Here is a 13,878-nt window from a genome sequence, read left to right on the forward strand (position 1 = left end):
GGGGGGGGGGAAGAGAAAAGGCAAGCAATTGGATTGTAGACAATCTCTCCTTGGCATGACCTTTTCCCACTCTAAGCATGATCACAATGCTTTCAATGTGTAGAAGAGCAAACAGCTTACTCATTTTCCAGTCTCTCTGCTCTGCAAGGGGGGGAGGGAGGAACAAGCAAAAGTGAGATTCTCTACAAAAATCCCCTGCTATTCCATCCACCCCTGCAGAGCACAGATATTGAAGAAAAAGAAATTTCAATAAAATATGCTCTTCTATGCATCTAAAGCAATGTAATTGTGCCAGCAATGAGAAAGGATCAAACAAAGGATTCTCCCCACTCCTATTGCAAAGCAGAGAAACTAGAGAAGAGATTTCAAGAGAGTAAGCCGCTTGCTCTTTTAAACTTTGAGAGCATGCGATTATGCTGACAGCAGAAAAGTCAAGCAAAGGAAAGATTATCTATAGAAATTACTTGTTTTTATCCCCTCCCCAGCCCCCTTGCAAAGTGGAGAGATTGGTGAGAAAAAGATTTCAAGAGTACTATAGCTATTTAAGTAACATACTCATGGCTCCCAGCTACAATGTGATTGCACTGCTTTAGATTAAGACAGTAAACAGATACTCAAGTGTCTCAAAAAGTGGGAGAGTGGTTATGAGGCAGACTTTAGTCAAAGGTCTGAAACTGACTAATCTCGTCACATGATTTCCTGTTTAGCAATTGCTTTACTTTGCAGCAGAGTCACAATTAGAGTCATTAAGAGAAGACTATGTATACATGAATTTAGTTCTGAAAATTGTCTATGGTGTGAATTAGTTTTCCCTGTTTTAAATGTTGTAAAGTCATATAAGTTCTTATAGTTCTCCCAATGACAGTAACAAATGGCTAAGTATAATACATTAAAAACTTGAATGCCTACATCTATGTAGGTATTTCATGTACCAGAATATGTATTGTTACAAACTGTGATAAGTAGGGAGAGGAGCAGTTGACTAAACAAGCAGAATTATATACTACTATCCTGGTAACTTGATCATGATATACTCTGTAAAATTATCAATTTTAATCTGGAAGTGGGTTAATTGCACAGATATAGCCACATAACATTTACTATTTACATCAAGTGAGACTGATGCCTATCAACAGTTTTATGTTAAATTATCAGAATTATTTCAATAATTTAATTATTGTAGGGAGTATTTTATCTTCAGAGCAAATTTTAAAAGTTGATTGAACTCTTCATTTTGATTATCAACAGATGTCATTAACTGCTTAAAAAACATATTACCAAATTGTATCTGCATACTTTTGAGTTGACCAAAATATAATTTAAGTTAAACATATCAGCTAAATATTGTTCAATTATTTTGCCTTTTCATGGTAGCAACTTATATTTATTTAATGCATATGTCCTTTCTTCAACTTCTGTATGCCACTCCATTATACCTATTCCTGGCTTGTAAAAATTAAGAAATTACCAATCTGAATGGCAGAATTAGACAAGTATGTACAAATAATTATCTCATTCTTAAACTCAGGGTTTCTTGGGAGGAGGGGTAGAAATGAACGGAGCACTAACAGACAATACAAAATATGAGGATTATTCCATGATAAAGATGAATCAGCAGAGTCAGGTCAGGGCAAAAAAATATATCTCGTAACAGAAAAAAAGAGAAGAATGAGTCAATAAATTAAAAACAACAGGAACTATTCAAAACAGAAGAAGGAAAACTCAATAGATGTGTCAAAGAGAATACAGCTATGACATTAACAATAAAATGAAAAGATACACTGGGAAAGAATTCTTAATTTCTGCCAAAAAGAAGTGATTAATTTTGTAGACTGGATTTTTAAACATACATTTCCATTTTACTAACAGGCTTGCATGATACTTGTAAAAGAATTAAAAAACAGTAAACTATAATGCTGAGAACTACAGACCAATATTCAGTAAATAAGACATTGTTGCATACAATGCCAGATGACCAAATAGCGCTGACTTCCAGTTGAAGAAAAACTATAAATTGTTGACACTATAAAGATCTGGTTCCAGATTTTAGAGATCTCCTCCTTCCACCCTTGTGACATATTTTCAGTTCCCTGATGGAACTGCCACTGGAAGCAGCAAAATAGATAATGGGCTCAGAAATACTAGCTGGCGAAGATGCCTTCAGAATAACTCTTACTCCCTTCTACTTGCTATGTCATTAACAAGGAGATGCTGAGAACTTGTCTATCATGTGAGTAATCTATTTTCTCTGTCCTTACTATAGTGCTATTAAATGTAGCGACAGCACTGGAGGAGGAATCAACTGAGCACCAGCATTTACCTGATCATATTATAAACTGGCACCAAACCTGACTGAACTGGAACATCTAAATAATTATTCTACCTAGAAATATACACAGATAGGCATTCTATTGTGATATGATGCACTATAAGAAAAAAATGAGACAAGATGATGTGCTACTTAATCCTCGACTGATCACATGACCTGGGGACAGTGCAACTGTCATAAATATGAGGCAGTTGCCAAGTGTCTGAATTCTGATCATGTGGCCATGGTGAGACTACAAGTGTTGTGTGAAAAACTGTCATGTCATTTTTTGCAGTACTGTTGTAACCTTGTACTACCTTTACTGCTAAAGTATTTGCAGACATGAACAAATAAACACAAGAATCCTGATTTACTGTATATTATGCAACTTTTACATTAAACCTTTGATAATTCAGCCCTCAAGAAGTTAAAGAAAATATTTCCAAAGCATTGTATTTGAGCCCAGATGAATATATTAGGTTTTTGACCAGTTAAGCATTAGCAACTAAGAAAGCGATCAAGCAAATAAGAGTACAAATTTATTTCATTAGCTATTTTAATTAAACTTTGTCAAAGTTAAGTCCCTAGTTCAGGATGCTAAAAAAGAATTTTGGGATAAACTAAGAAAGCGATGACTATATATACTATGTGCCTTGGCACTTGGCACTCCATGAATGCATGATTAGATTAAGATTTGGTAAAAATAAAATTAAAATTGGATGTTAGCATAATGCAAAACAAAATACTAGCTTAAACATCTTTTTTTCAAAGTAATATCCTTCAGGCCTGCATATACAAAAAACACAATACAAAAATAAAAATGCTAGGGGGATATAGTCGGTATACCTATTCTTCAGTTAGTGACTGAGTTCCATTGCAACAACTAGATCATTAAGCAAAATGGTTGCTAAATAAACATGTGACTGAGGGAGATGCTGCAAAAATTACTAGTTGCTGCCATCTCATTCAGATAAAGGTTGTCTTGTATAGCTATGCCAGTATTACTTTGGTGTGCATTGTTGTCACATGCATGTTATCTATCTATATAAATAAAAATGTAAATGTTCGTTTGTTCAAAATCTTAAATCTCCGAAAGTTCACCGATTGCTTTGAAATTTTGAAAACAATGTTGCATTCGAATACGTGCGTGGTTTTTATATACCTATATTATATAGATGTCACACCTGTGACAGGTAAAAACATGCTTTTTTTGAAAAACAGCGCCATCTGTTGGACGTAAAAGCAACACACACTTTTACCAGACTGAGCCACAGCAACACATGGCCGGGTACAGCTAGTAAATAATAATAATAATAGTAAAGTTGGAAGGGACCTTGAAGGTAATCTAGTCCAACCCCCTGCTCAGGCAGGAAACCCTATACCATTTCGGACAAATGGCTGTCCAGTCTCTTCTTAAAAACTTCCAGTGTTGGAGCATTCACCGCTTCTGGAGGCATGCTTTGGTTGCAAAATTAACACTTTATTACCATATTTGCAAATAGTTGCTAAAGGAGGTACTGTAGTTTCTAAACAAGAGTGGATGTACTTTATTTAAAAGCGTATCCACTGCATAGGAAAAATAAAGCAGAAGAAAGCTGTTATGCTAATAAGCATTCTAGATTTCTAAACATAGCAGTAGCAAGTAATTGCACTACTGTAGTCTGACCACTATGGCAGTCATTTAGTGAATATGCCCTTAATATGCTCCCCAAATCTCAAATGTGCCTATTGGTTAATTCACGCTATTTATTTAAACTATGGGTATCCAACTCTAGGCCACATTGATTGGAGAGGAATTCTGTTGGGCTACATATATATTCTGTTGGGCTATATATATATATAAATAACTTCCTTTATTTTTAAATATTTTTTATGATCTTGTGGAACCTGATTACTAGCTTTCCAGGGCTGCATGCCACCCACTGGCCATGTGTTGGACCTGCCTGATTTAAACATTGCAAGCAGTCAATGTAGAGCATGGGTGTCAAACTTGTGATGTCATGTGACGTATTGTGACTTTTTCCCCATTGCCGGCAATAGGGTGGATGCAGTTTTGGGATGATGCATCCGGCCCGTGGGCCGGCAGTTTGACACCCCTGACGTAGAGAGTCTAGAAGATGACTTGGATGGAGATATAAGTAGTCCTCGCTTAAATCATTCAGCAATCATTCAAATTTATGATGGTGCTGAATGAATGGTAGAATGACCAGTCCTTGAAGTTATGACTATTGCAGTGACCCCACGATGACATGATCAAAATTGACAAACAGCTCGTATTTATGACTACAATGTGCACTTCATCTGCCCCCCACCCACCTCCCTTTCTCATCTCAGTCCCTGTGGCTACCCTGCTTATTGGGCAAACAATCCCTGAGTCATGCAATAGTTTTGCTTCAGAAACTATATCATATCACATGAGCAAAGGGGCATTGTCTTACCTGAACGCCTTTTCTCAGCACGGAGATGGAGAATCCACCAATGGGTTAGCTCTGCCTTCCTGCCCATTAGACCAAGTCAGCCAAACTTGCCACGCCTGTCTTGGGATAAGCCACTCCCAGTCTTGATGTCGGCGAAAGCAGCTGACGACAGTCTGACGTGTTGGCTCCCGGATCCCTAATATAGCCTAACTGCTTTTAAAGGTGGGAGTGGATTCTCCATCTCCGTGCTGAGAAAAGGCGTTCAGGTAAGACAATGCCCCATCTCCAGCACCGGAGATGGAGAATCCACTAATGGGACATACCAAAGCCTTACTGTCCCAATGGGGGGGAAACAGAGAGGGCTCTAGGTATGTCTCCAGTGGCCACTTGCTGAAGGACCCTCCTTCCAAAGGAAGCGTCCGCCGATGCAAATCGGTCTACCTTATAATGCCGTACAAATGGGGAGGGCGATGACCATGTCGCCGCCCTGCAAACCTCCTCGATAGAGGCCTGTGTGGCCCATGCCGCGGAGGTCGCAGCACTGTGAGTAGAATGTCCCATGACGTGGCTTGGCGCTGGCAGGGAAAGTGACCCGTACGCCTCCACGATGCAAGCCTTGACCCACCTGCCTATGGTTGAGGCGGACACCTTCTGTCCGCTAGAGGCATGGTGAAAGGAAACAAAGAGAGCTTCAGATTTGCAGAAGGGCGCCGTTTGCTTGATATAGTAGTGTAATGCTCTGCGAACATCCAGTGTGTGCCACTGTCGTTCCAAGGTATGAGACGGATTAGGGCAGAAATCCAGTAGGATGATTTCTTGGGCCCTATGAAAAAGGGTGTTGACCTTAGGGATGAAGGTAGGGTCCAATCGGAGGACCACCCGGTTTTGGTGAAAGATGCAAAGGTCCTCTCCGACCGACAGTACCGCAAGCTCAGAATACGCCTGGCTGAGGTGATAGCGACCAGAAAGTTGACTTTGAGGGACAGGGACCTCAAGGAGCAAGAGCTGATGGGCTCGAACAGTGATTTGCTGAGGGCCCACAGGACCCGTGGCAGATCCCATGGGTTGTTTAGTGTTGGTGGCGCCCTTGAGAAAGGAGCTGTGGCTAGGGTGCTGTGTCAGGGGCACTGAATTGGCGCAGGTAAGTAAGGTGGAAAAAGCCGCGACCTGCCTGCGGATGGTGTTAGGCGCTAAACCCATCTAGGCCCTCGAGCAAGTATTCCAGGATTCTCGGAATTGTCAGGTCCGAAACGTCTATTAGCTTCCTCTCGCACCAATTGCAAAAATTCCTCCATGTGGAGTCATAGATGCGATTTGTCGCCGGTCGGCGGGAGGTCTGAATTATGGGAATTACTCTTGTGGGGTATGATTCCCCGCTCAGGATCCGGCGTTCAAGTGCCAGGCAGCTAACTGCAGCCACTGGGGTTCTGGGTGCTGTAGAACCCCCTGGCTGAGAGACACATGGTCCGGGGGAATCCTCCATGGAGAGGAGCTGGAGAGATTCACCAGGTAGGCGAACCACGGTCTTCGTGGACAATACGGGGCCACCAGTATGACCTCCACCCGTTCCTGCAACATCTTGCAGATGGTTGCTGCAATCAGGGGGAGGGGGGAACGCGTAAAGCAGTTCCCCTGGCCATAGGCATCTGAGAGCGTCCGCTCCCTCCGCCCCCTGGGAGGGGAACCGGAAAAAAAACCTTGGGAGTTGGTCGGTGAAGCGAACAGATCTATGACTGGTTGTCCAAACCTCTGCGCTATTTCTGCAAAGAGATCCGGATGCAGGTGCCATTCGGACTGGTCTACGGTTGCCCTGCTGAGAAAGTCCGCTTGTCGGTTTGCCTCCCCCGAGATGTGTTCGGCTTTGAGGGAGGACAAGTTGGTCTCTGCCTAGAAGCCCAATGCCTGGGCCTCGGTCATGAGGTCCCTGGATTGAGTGCCCCCTTGCCGATTCACGTGGGCCTTTGCCATTACGTTGTCCGTGAGGGCCCTATCATCATCACCCTGTTGCGGAAGTGGCCTCATCACCCTGTTGCGGAAGTGGCGGAGGGCCAGGTGTATGGCTCTGAGCTCCAACCAATTGATATTGTGTTCCAGATCTGCGTGGGACCATCGTCCCTGGGCCAATTGGGACTGCAGGTGTGCTCCCCAGCCGAACAGACTGGCATCCGTCGTGAGTGTGAGCCTGGTGGGTTCCTTGAAGTGTGACCCTCTGGCTACTGCTGGTGAGGTCCACCACCTGAGAGACTGCAGGGTTTGGGGGGGACCCTTACCCTTTGGTTGGAAGAACTGATGCCCTGCCTTTGGAAGGGGGGGAGGAACCATTGGAGGCCCCTGGAGTGTAGTCTGGCCCAAGGGACTATTGCAATGCATGAGACCATCTTCCCTAGGAGCTGGGAGAGCAGGACCAGTGGTACTACTTGCTCCCTGTGAACTCTGTAGACCAGGGTCCAGATGCTGTCCCGGCGCTCCTGTGACAGATAGACCTGACAGCTGAGTGTGTCTATGACGGCGCCCAGGTGTAGGAGACGGGTGGAGGGGACGGTCTGACTTTTCTGAAAGTTCACCGAGAACCCGTGTTCCTGAAGTACCTTGATCGTCAACGTTAAGTCCGACCGGGCGGCCTGAAGGGAGGATGACTGAATGAGAATGTCGTCCAGGTAGCACTGGAGGTGCACCGGTACCATTCTTAGGTGTGCGGCCAACGCTGCCAGGACCTTGGTGAATACCCTTGGAGCTGCTGAGAGATCAAACAGGAGGGCTCTGTATTGGTAGTGATGGCCCGCGTAGCAGAACCTGAGGAACTGCCGGTTGTTGAGGAAGATTGGGATGTGGAGGTACGCTTCCGTGAGGTCTATTGAGATCAGGAAGTCTCCGTTCCTAACACTGCCCAAGATGGATTGAATGGTTTGCATCTTGAACTTTTGGTATGCGATATGGCGGTTCAAATCCTTGAGGTCTAGAATCGCCCTCCATCCCCCCGAGATTTGGGGGACCACGAAGAGGAATCCCTTGCCCAGTTGTCCTGTTGGCACTGATTCTATGGCCTTTATCTCCAGGAGGTGTCGAATGGCCTCTCGCATGAGGCTGCTTTTGACAGGGTTCCTTGATTGAGGGCAAAGAATGAAGCGCCCTGGGGGGCTGGATATGAATTCCAGGATCAGACAGTATTGAATGGTTTGGCGAACCCAGGAATCTGTGGTGGTGGCCTCCCACTGGGGGGGGGGGAAAGAGCGCCAGCCTGCCACCTATGGGGGGGCAGCTCGAGTCACTTGGACCTTCTATAGGGACGACCCCCCCTCGAAAGGGCCGTTTGCTCTGGAATTGCTGTCTGGGTCTGGGTCCGGTCCTGTCTGACGGGCGATCCTGTCTGGCCGTGAAGGGACGGGGGCTGAGGGCGCCTCTTCCTGGTCGAAAGGACTGTCTCCGAGTGTACGGGTTTGCACGCTGTTCGGCCAGTCTGCTGGAATGGACCAACACCTTCCGCTTGTCCTTATTTTTGATCAAATAAGGCGTCAGGGCCTCCCCAACAATTTCCCACCCTGATAAGGAGCCGTAGTTAGATGCCACTTGGCCTTGGGTCGGTTTGCCAATGTCTGAGCCATAGCATCCTGCGTGCAGAGACGTTGGATGCTATGGTTCTAGATGAGAACCTGGCCGCATGTAGTGTGGCATCCGAGATGTATTCCGATGCTGCCACAAGCTTGCTCAGGTCCTGTTGGGTACATACCTCCTCCTGAGGAAGCCTGGCTTGTAGTTGTCGGAGCCAGAGTAGGGAGGTTCTGGCAAAGAAGGATGTGCAGGTGGCAGCTCTTACTGCCCACGCCGCTGCCTGGTGAATTCTGCGGAATGTCATCAGCCTTTAGCACCTCTGCCATGTCCCCCGACACCATGGACGAGGACAAGAGGGGACCAAAGGGTTAATCTACCGTTGGCACCTCGAGATCCTGTGACTGGTCTGGCGCCACACTGAATAGTTTTTTGTCCGTTCCCCCCAGGGGGGTAAAGGTGCCAGGTGATGCCCATTGTTTCGGATCGCGTTGCGAAAGAGCGACGGGTAAGGTCAGTCCCTGTGGCTACCCTGCCTATTGGGCCAACAATCCCTGAGTCATGCAATAGTTTTGCTTCAGAAACTATATCATATCACATGAGCAAAAAGCCACTTCTCTAAAGTCTAATTTATATAAGTTGGAACCTGAATTTAATTGTTTTAACCATCTAAAACAGGGATAGATAAGCCACATGTCTCCTCTGGCCACCAACTATCTCTTTTTGTGCCTAACAAGTAGCCTAACATGATTTTTTTTTAAACAAATAGATTTGCCACAAACCTGAGCACCATTTATTTATAAAGGGGATGAGCAGTATGCAATTTCAAACCACTCTTAAGTTATAACTTCATTCTTCATCACTGGCCATAGTCATTGGAGCCTATAAAGCTCAACTACATCAATATCTTATATATCTTTTTGTATATTTTTTTTGGTTGTTTTCTGAAGGGATTCCCTAAAATTACTTCAAGGGCTCTCTAGGGTTAAATGTTAAATGTTGAGAAAGGCTGCACCAGAAGTTCACTTATCTTTCAGCATCTTTCACAATACCAAACTGTTATTTGGTAAATAGTTCCTTTTTGATTAACCCTAACCATCACATTATTTATCAAATTTTTGTACCACTCTTCACATTATCTAGGTCAGTGGTGGCGAACCTATGGCACGGGTGCCAGAGGCGGCATTCAGAGCCCTCTCTGTGGGCATACGTGCCATTGCCCCAGCCTTGTCTCCCCCCACAACCCCCTCTCCAGCAGCCCCCCTGAAGGAGAGTCGCCCTCGAGCATGGCCCACACGGAGCAGCGCAGCCAAGGACATGGCAGCCAGGCAGCGTAGACAAGACTCTGCCCTCACACCCCATCATGCAGTTGATGCTGCAGGGTGCGGGCAGAGGGTGTGGCTGCCATAGTGCTACTGGGCTGCCCGGGCGATCTGCGGCGGGCCCTGGAGGAGGTGAGTGGTCCTGTGGGCAGGCGGAGCAGGAGATGGGGGGGCAGAGCAGGGGCGGGGACAGTTTTTGGGCACTCGGTCTCTAAAAGGTTTGCCATCACTGACCTAGGTGACTCTGAACAGTTAATAGATTAGAATCATAAAACTTTATAAAAATGACATAGCGAACTAAAGCTTATTTTCAAATGTACTTTTTCTGATAAAAGACTGAATATATTCGATCAACACCAAAAAGCCCAAGATGCACACAATTAGCAAGCCAAACCTTCCAATGCAAAAAGAAAGACAGAAATATTACCTTGAAGCAGAGCTTATCGCTGATTACTTCCCTCTAGTAATTACGCTCTAATATCCATTTCTGGTATAGATCAATGAAGTACAACTCTGTAAGAACAATGAATTAGATCAGTATCAAAATAAAGGTGTAAAGAAGAAAAATATTCTATTCCTAACATTTAAATTTTGGATAATGAAACTAAGCTTGATTTTTCTGTCCTAATTCCAGCTTTGCGAAATACATGCATTAAAAAATCCTGATTTTTTTAAAATGAAGGTTTGTATATGATAAACACCTAATTTATTTAGGCTAAAGAATTATCCATTCTCAACAAACATTTCTTAAACCTTACAAGCAGTATTAACAAGTTGTTAAAATCTTGAACTTTATCCCAAGCATTGAAATACAACCTTAGCAGTTAATTCAACTAATCTGACTATAGCTATAGATAGACATAACATCAATCCATTGCTGTGGACAGATGACTCTCTTTTGATTCACTGGTGTCATCCCTTCCATACAGGAAACAGGGCCCATTCAATTGGCAAGTCCTAGGCTACTGATGGACTTAATGGGATCTCAAGGAGACCGTAGGGATTTCCCTAAGGAGCTGGTAGGCAGTTCAGTTCAGGCCTAGTCGCTACTTGTAATGGCAGGTACCAGGGGCCTTGGATCATATTGCTCCTAGACAGCCTCTCCTTGTCTGCTGGTCCTAGGGTGCCCCTTGGTTTACCAAGCAGCTCCAGGATATGAAAAACTAGAAAAACCACAATGTTCCTTTGAAGAAAAACCTGAAGTTGAGTGTCTGACCAGACACAGCTAAAAGTAGGTATCAGGAATTATTTCATGGTGAAAAGGTTAGCAAAATATCAATTATTTTTCTCCCTTTATTCCATCTTCTGATAGTCATTCAGCAGTTCTGTTTAGAGTATCCTTATGAATAGGTCCCCCCTCAGAACATCCAATGATCCACTATGAGGATTAGCTGATAAATAAAATCACTCAAATTGATTTCAACTTAGACCACGAATGGGCAGAGAAGGCTGAGTGACTCCAGAGGAAGCGGACAAGATTCTCTGTGCTATCAGCTTGGCCACCTCTTTACCAGATCGGGATCCCTCTTAGATCCTAGAAGAAGCCAAAGCTGTGACTAGGCCCAGGAGGGAGGAGATGATACCTCCTGCCTTGAAAGATGTGATGGTGTGCCACCTCAAAAGGTCATCTTTGGACCCAATGATTTCTGTAATGGACTGTGTGGATGACCTTGGGGAACACTGAGAAGAGATGCTGCCTAGGAAACAATCAGACAAGAGGGGCAAGAGCCCCCCATTGGCTTAATGCTTAGAGAAAGAAACTTAGGAAAATTTGGGTGTAATGGTTCAAGCAGTTAAAAGTGTCAGTGGGAAGTTTGTACTTTTAGACTTGCCAGATTGAAAGCCCCCCCCCCCCCGGTAAACCAGGCAGGAGAGAAGACTAGATGAACTAATTCTACTTTATTGTAAATTGCATTAACAGAATCTTGAAATCCTATTCAGATTGAATTGAAATTATAGTTTTGAATTACCGGTAATTAGAATTTTTCCAGTGGGAAATGGCAATTTGTCAGGTTTAAGAGGAAATATGATAATGGGATTTTGCGGGAGCTAGAGAGGATAATAAATTCATTTCATCAAGAATGGAGCAAAAATCTTTTACTGGATGTTTTGGAATTTTGGTCTTTAAAATTACTTGATATGATGGGTCATGTGGCAATGAAGTTGCTGAAGAACAAGCTACAATGGATACATTTGAAATTAATTTACATGTGGATTTAAATAAGACAAGCAGAATATGGAAATATAAAGAAACTGATGGATGATTCACTGTTTAAAGAAGATGAAAAATTATTAAGCCAGAAAAGTGGTTTGAGTAACTTGTTCTTACTGGATCCATAGTACTGGTGGTCTGTTAAAATCTTAAACTACTTTATGACAAGTGATTTTTCAAAAGGACAAATTTATCTCAGAGATTTTTAAAGTTGTGGCATATCCTTGAGTTAAAAGAAAATACAAATACAAAACAAGCTTTAGGACTATATTTGAAGGGGTTAAAAACTAAGACTTAAAATTTGGGGAAGGATTACAGAGTTGGCTTATTCAATCAAGATTAAAAATATAATATTAGTTATATTTGATTCTCTTACTGGACTTTTGCTGATAAAGAACAAATGAAAGGGCTTTTGCTTTTTAACTAAGTGATGAATTATGGGGAGAAGACAGTACCTATTGTATTAAGAGATGGTAATAAGCTATTAAAATTATTTTCACTTCCTGGATGAAGGGGGAAAGTTACTTTCCTCCCCTCCCCTTTTCTTTTTGAGACTTGTTTTTTTCCTTCTATATGTTTTGTAGTTTTTATTCTTTCCATTTGTAAGTATTAAAACTATTTGGAAAAAGAATAAGCCAATAAACATGATATAAAATAAGGCACTGTAATTATTGTTACTGTTGCCTACAGAGTTTCAGATAATACTGAAACAGGGCTATGAATAAAAGAAGTAAAATGAGTCAACTAAAAACTCATGCCCTAGTCATCTGGCATCTCTCTACATGAGGCTGCCTTTTAAGATCACCTGGACGCTTCAACTGGTCCGGTGTACCTCCAGTAAGCCGTGTAGTACTTCTGCTTCATAAACTGTACTAGTTGCCAATTCATTCCAAGTGTGATTTTAAGATGCTGGATGTTACCTATAAAGCCTACATGACATAGGGCTGTCTCCCATAACATCCACCTAGCTGATTCAATCCTGCAATACTGGTGCATTCAGGTTCCTTCAATATTAAAGAATCTCATCTCTTCAGACAGCAGAAGCACATCTTCTCTGTAGCAGCACCTGCACTCTGGAACTAGGTTCATCCCAAAATCTGGATGGCTTCCACTCTACTATTATGTAGAAGAGCCATGAAGACTTAGACAAGGGAGAGTGCGACTCCTTACTTCTTTATGCTTTTAAAAAAATTGTATTATTGTAATGTCTTTGTTGTCAGCTGCCCAGAGCCATTGAGAGTTAGGCAGAACACGAGCTTAATACATCACCATTATTATTATATATTCTCGCAAAGCCAGCCCATCGAAATGAAAAGAAAATTATTTTCCAGCATACTTCCATATAGTATGAGATAAAGTATACAATTTTCTTCATACTATGTAGGGAAGTATGTAATCTTTTTGACTATTTCTGATCCCAAAGCACACAGACAAATATCATACATTTGCCCCAATCCTAATTAAGAGTTAATTCCATTTTTACATACCGTATTTATCGGCGTATAACACGCACTTTTCCCCCCTGAAAATAGGGGGCAAATGATGTGTGCGTGTTATACGCCGATATACGGCCAGCCCGGGTAAATTCGGCCATATTCTTCAATACGGGCCGGCCCCAGCAGTTCCGGCTGGTTGCCGGCAGTTGGCTGTTCCTCCCTGGCCGCCTCGGCTCCCGCCGGTTTGTCGGTGAGCGCCCGGCAGAGCGCAGCGTTGCCAGGCCTCCCCCCTTCGCGTGAGGCGTCTGGCGTTCCCCCTCGCGCTTGGCTGCGGCGGCCCGGGGTATTCCGTCCCGGCCTCGACACGCAGCGCCGCAGGGAACGGAAGGGGGAGGGCCGTACCTGGAGCATCACATGAAGAATTGGCTGAAGAATACAGCCGAATTTACCCGGGCTGGCCGAGAAAGGTGCACCTCAAGCCTTCCCCGCAACGGGGAGAAGCCTTCAAGCCTTTTGCAAGGTCGCCCCCTCCCCGCTTTTGGGGTGGGGGAGAATTGAGAGAGAGAGAGAGAGAGACACACACACTCACACACACACACAGAGGAGAGGGGAGCCGGCCGGCCCACCCGTTTCCCCC

General features: G+C 43.9%; 1 protein-coding gene across 1 annotated transcript in view; it reads right to left on the bottom strand.

Moving 5' to 3' along the window:
* BRD4 (bromodomain containing 4) overlaps positions 1–13,878 on the bottom strand; it is a 105,686-nt gene that overhangs the window by 65,960 nt on the left and 25,848 nt on the right. Inside the window, exon 2 of the mRNA XM_015830639.2 lies at positions 10,021–10,106. The gene's annotated coding sequence lies outside the window, so the exon portion shown is untranslated. The remainder of the gene's footprint in view (positions 1–10,020; positions 10,107–13,878) is intronic.

This window comes from Protobothrops mucrosquamatus, unplaced genomic scaffold (assembly GCF_001527695.2).
Source record: "Protobothrops mucrosquamatus isolate PMUCROS unplaced genomic scaffold, P.Mucros_1.0 scaffold_247, whole genome shotgun sequence".
Classification (NCBI taxonomy): domain Eukaryota; kingdom Metazoa; phylum Chordata; class Lepidosauria; order Squamata; family Viperidae; genus Protobothrops; species Protobothrops mucrosquamatus.